We start from the raw sequence: 6000 nt of genomic DNA on the forward strand, positions 1-6000 counted from the left end.
GAAGAAGAAGATGAATAAGGTGAAGAAGAAGTTGATGAAAAAGATGCTGCTGCTGCTGCTGAGGATCATGAAGGAGAAAGTGTGGGAGAAGTAAAAAAGAAAGTGAAGAGCATGGAAGTAGTGAAACATACATATCTGACAAAATATAAAAAAGGTTAACATAGTCAATATCTTTGTAACTCCGAACGTCTTTAAAAAAAAAATGACTTCCTGCTATTCCATTTGATTGAGCTAAACCTCTATGGCTTTAATGTCTCCTACACCTCCCCCAATACATTCTACATTATTATTAGTTGTTTTTCTTCATGTAGAATTAACCTACAAGGAAAGAAAGGGTTTATTTTAATTCCGATATTTCTGTCCCATTGACTTGCATTGGTTTCCGGTATCGGAATCGGCGATATCCGATACTTTTTGGGTATCGGTCCGATCCAATCCGATCCGATATTTCACGATATCGGATGGTATCACTCAACACTACTGTTAATATAACAGAATCGGGATACTCATCTGCTGACATTTCTTTCATTTTCACTGCTGCCTTTATTAAGGCCTGTGCTTCAGATTTAAGTTGCTGAGTCTTCGAGGATGCTTCAGTCCAAGTGTCTGCATTTCATTATGAGAAAGAACTGAGAAAACCTACAGTGCATGAACCTGAAACTTTTATGCTCTGTGACTTGTCGCATCTAATATATTTTCCCAGACATGGCTTTGGTAAAATAATATAAGTGCAGGATGCCTTACTGCAAATGTATAAACAGTAATACTGACTGTAAAAGATGGGATAGGCTATGTCACATCACACAATTCAAGCAGATCAAAATGTGATTTGTGCAGGCACAAATGCACGGTAAACTATACAAGCCTTCTCGAGCAAGTGAATTAGGGAAATTCTTAACCTGTTTACTATCGACCCATGGCACTTACACTGGAAGCAATTTAAAAATTACATTTCAGAACTCAGCCTCTGATGTTTTAAGTGAGTGATCTAATTGTCGCTCATGTAAAACTTCAAAAACTGAAAGGGAGCAGACAGTAAAGAACATCCACAGGAGGCGGCAGTGATACGCCACAAACTAAACTAATTAAATCTCAGGAATCTACATAAATCTCCTGGGATGAGAGCATATATCATAATATTAACCCGGGACCAAAACTGAGCTGATCAACTTCACACACTTATAGCAAGAACTTTTAGTTAAGCTTGAGGTTTACGGAGTAAAAAGGCTGATATTAATTTATAAAAATATTCATTAAGACAAAATTTTAATTTTTATGAGAAAAAAAGTCAAAGTTGATAAATCTGTTTATTTTACTGTGACATATTAGAGGTAAGGATGAACATGAGATTTTTAGGGAGCGATTTATCATGACTGGTGATTCTCTCTCCATGCATAATGAAGCAGCATTTTAGAACTGATGCTCATGCTCCATTAAGAGGAGTGATGAGCGAAATTGTGGATATTCAGGTTTGCCGAGTTCGACAAAGCTACAGTGAAAAGTTCAGTTTGGAAATGAACTTGACCGCAAACTGAATAAAAATCAGGAACCCAAATTTCAGTGCTTTAAAATGGCTGTAAAATGGTCATAGTAAAGGCTAGGGGTCTGCACAATTAAGCCAATTGGGTGTAAGAGCAGTACAATTGCCTTGCTGGGCATGTGTCTTCCATGTCGCCCCCTTGCAAATTAGGGAGCAGTCTGAGCCCCAAGTCATGCTGCAGTTGCTTCTGCTTTTTGATGACTCTGCTGGCTGTGGTTCAATGACCCATCCACCTGGTCCTGCCCCACAATTCAAAAACATTGGGTACACAGATGTCCAACCTCTTGTTCTGTTGGAGGATGAGTACGTGGGAGGGGTAGTGCAGTAAGCGAGCCACTGCATGATGCTGATGAAAAAAACACAGGTGCCAACTGCTGCAGATGCTGAGTGTATACAGGAAAGGATGGCAGGGGTGATGACTGGGTGGAACATCATGTTGGGGATTATTATTTACTAGAAATAGGCCCGATGCTATCGCATCGGGAGTGCGGTGAAACATAAAACACAAATAGAAATTACAATGAACAAACTAATGATAGACAGGTACACTGGAGAGAGGACCCTACCCATGTGGCCTTACATTTTACAGGATAATGGGAAAGCAGACAGTAGATTCAGAGATTTCAGCAGCTATTGTGTTGATGAGGTGGCAGCTGTGTCATTGCAGGCTGTAAGCTGTTTTGAAGACATGGGTTTTCAAGTTCCGCTTGAAAGTTCTGAATATATGGAATAATTGGATGTGTTGGGCCACAGAATTCTACAGGATGGGGAAAACTCTGGAGAAGTCTTGCAGGCGGTTGTATGGAGAATGTATGATTGTGAAGGAGAGAAGAAGTTCTTGGGAGATCCAGAGATTACATGCAGAAGATATCAGGAGATAAGTTCATAGATGTGGGGGAGCCAGATTATGGATGGCTGTGTAGGTCAGTGTTACTAGATTGAAGTGAAACAGAAGCCGCGGAGACACCATCACATGTTTCTCAACGCAAGCAATGACCAGCCAGGTCTTTCCCCGGGAAGGAACAACCACGGGAAGGGCAGTCTCCAATGAAGGAAACCACCTATGCCAAAACATGGTATCCATCCACAGACAGCTGTTTCAGGGTATTGCCCCTCATCAGTGTGGAGTAGGAAACTGGCTGGTAGGAGCAATGCCTAGTAAAAAAACTGTGAAAATGAGGATGAATGAACTCATGGAGATCAACATCCAACACTGCGGAGACACCATCACGTGTTTCTCAACGCAGTGATTCTAGAGCACTGCCCCCATCCCTTATGGGAAATATGCAAAACAGAAGCCGCGGAGACATCATCACATGTTTCTCAACGCAAGCAATGACCAGCCAGGTCTTTCCCCGGGAAGGAACAACCACGGGAAGGGCAGTCTCCAATGAAGGAAACCACCTATGCCAAAACATGGTATCCATCCACAGACAGCTGTTTCGGGGTATTGCCCCTCATCAGTGTGGAGTAGGAAACTGGCTGGTAGGAGCAATGCCTAGTAAAAGACTGTGATAATGAGGATGAATGAACTCATGGAGATCAACATCCAACACTGCGGAGACACCATCACGTGTTTCTCAACGCAGTGATTCTAGAGCACTGCCCCCATCCCTTATGGGAAATATGCAAAACAGAAGCCGTGGAGACACCATCACATGTTTCTCAACGCAAGCAATGACCAGCCAGGTCTTTCCCCGGGAAGGAACAACCACGGGAAGGGCAGTATCCAATGAAGGAAACCACCTATGCCAAAACATGGTATCCATCCACAGACAGCTGTTTCGGGGTATTGCCCCTCATCAGTGTGGAGTAGGAAACTGGCTGGTAGGAGCAATGCCTAGTAAAAGACTGTGAAAATGAGGATGAATGAACTCATGGAGATCAACATCCAACACTGCGGAGACACCATCACGTGTTTCTCAACGCAGTGATTCTAGAGCACTGCCCCCATCCCTTATGGGAAATATGCAAAACAGAAGCCGTGGAGACACCATCACATGTTTCTCAACGCAAGCAATGACCAGCCAGGTCTTTCCCCGGAAGGAACAACCACGGGAAGGGCAGTCTCCAATGAAGGAAACCACCTATGCCAAAACATGGTATCCATCCACAGACAGCTGTTTCGGGGTATTGCCCCTCATCAGTGTGGAGTAGGAAACTGGCTGGTAGGAGCAATGCCTAGTAAAAGACTGTGAAAATGAGGATGAATGAACTCATGGAGATCAACATCCAACACTGCGGAGACACCATCACGTGTTTCTCAACGCAGTGATTCTAGAGCACTGACCCCATCCCTTATGGGAAATATGCCCTTCCCGTGGTTGTTCCTTCCCGGGGAAAGACCTGGCTGGTCGTTGCTTGCGTTGAGAAACATGTGATGGTGTCTCCGCGGCTTCTGTTTTGCATGACGATGCCACTGTGGGTGGCGACACGCGTCGGGCATACATTGCACTTGGCTCTACTCCATATGGGTCTTTATATGTAGTACTATTTCCCTCATGGAATCTAACATGAGTGTTTTTTCTAGCCTGTGGTTCTAACACCTGTATATCTGAACAGCTATCCTAGTGGTAACTAACTATCATGACCTAATTCCTGAACCCATATGCACTCCATCTGCATGTATTTTTGTGATCTCAGTGACTCATTGTTCCATTTTGTCACTGTTCATATATATTTCTAGTGTGTATGGCTCTTGTGATTATTTGTCATCTTGCTGACTTTCGCCTTGCAGGGTTCAGAGGTTCAGATCAGATATAATATATGGTTTTTTGTATCCTTGGTAGGGCATTTTATACTGTTAACCACTATTTGGTATGCTGTTTTTATGATCATTTGGCTGACACTTGCACAATCTTTTTTGGAGTATTGCTATAGGTTGCAGGCTGTATTATGAGCCTAGGGTTGTTATAGCTGTCACATGGATGACTTTTAAATGTTTTTAAATGTGTGTGTTGGTGCATTCATGTCCAATAAAATTTGCTTCTAAACGCTATCTCCTGGTTTGTGGTGATCCCCCTTTTATGGCCTATCTTTTTCTTTGTTTTTGTTATAGTCTTCATATATAGGCCTGGGTTGGATCCTGCTTTTTGTATTTAACCGTGGTGCCCCCGCTTTTGGTTTTCAATTTTTAGTTAGAGGTGGTGGGCACACTGCCCCAGCTGCACAGTAGACAAAGGAGAAGAGTGCAAAAGCGCCGAGGCCGGCCCCTAGCCATTAAGTTGGCTGCTACTGCACACTGTGTCCGACCCCTAGCCTTTTCTCTCTCCATGTTGCCTCCTCCTCCTACTCCACTTCCTCCACTGTGTCCTCAACTAATCAAAAAGTGCGGGCAGTATGTGCGCACTTTTTGCGTTCTCACTGTTGCAGTTTGCCTATCTGTTGTGCAGCCTCATTTCTGCCTTCTTGCTTTCAGCCTCATATCCGACATACCCACAATGTGGAATTCCGCCTTGAATATGCTGGAGAGACTATTCAAGATTCAGCAGGTGATCACAGAGCTTTTTATAAACAGTTATCTGGTATTGCTATGGGTAGAAATATTGCACCTGCACATTATCACGTGATTCAGAGAAAGATTTGTACATATCAATACATTGCAGTTAAAACAAGTAGAAATTATTCACATGTTTCATGAGTGCCATTGGGTGATTGCTATTTCTAATACAAATAAACTGAAGGAATTGAAATGGCTACTGTCCAATCCCTGCAAGACTTGTGCAGTAAGGCTAGTTTCACACTAGTGTTCTCAGGCGCAGCGCAGGGCCGCCGCTTAGCTCCGCCCCAGGCCACACACCCTCCGGTCAGCTCCTCCTAGGATCGCATGACGCTGCATGCGATCAGCGTACCATATATTTAGCGTTGGGTACGCTGACCGTGCACTGGTCGTGCGCTGGTCTAATTTTGCTGGTGCTGCACCCTTTTGGCGCTGCACCCAGCGCACAAAAGTGCAACACAGCGCATTTTTGTGTACTGGGCGCAGCACCAAAAGGGCGCAGCGCCAGCAAAATCAGACCAGCGCACGACCAGCGTACCCAATGCTAAATATACGGTACGCTGATCGCATGCAGCATCATGCAATCCTAGGAGGAGCTGACCGGAGGGGGTGTGGCCAGGGGCGGAGCTAAGCGGCGGCTCTGCGCTGCACCCGAGAACGCTAGTGTGAAACTAGCCTAGCTTAGTCTTGCAGAGGATAAATCAGATAAGTCATTACACTCTCTGATAACAGAGGTAATATCTCCCTGACTGCCCACTGGGTAAATGTAGTCATGGCTGAATCTGAGACGGAAAGCATTTTGGCCTATGTCCTACCCACCACCGAGGATTCCAGGATGTTTCTCTGTCCATGTTGCCTACTCTTACTTCTCATCCAATCAACATAACACCTGCACAACCAACTTCAGCACACCCAGGGGGAAAGAGGAGGCTCTTTTGAAAATCATACAGTAGGTTTGTGT

The sequence above is a fragment of the Dendrobates tinctorius genome, unplaced genomic scaffold (genome assembly GCF_039654945.1).
Source record: "Dendrobates tinctorius isolate UK_male_01 unplaced genomic scaffold, ASM3965494v1 ptg000133l, whole genome shotgun sequence".
In the NCBI taxonomy this organism is placed as follows: Eukaryota; Metazoa; Chordata; class Amphibia; order Anura; family Dendrobatidae; genus Dendrobates; species Dendrobates tinctorius.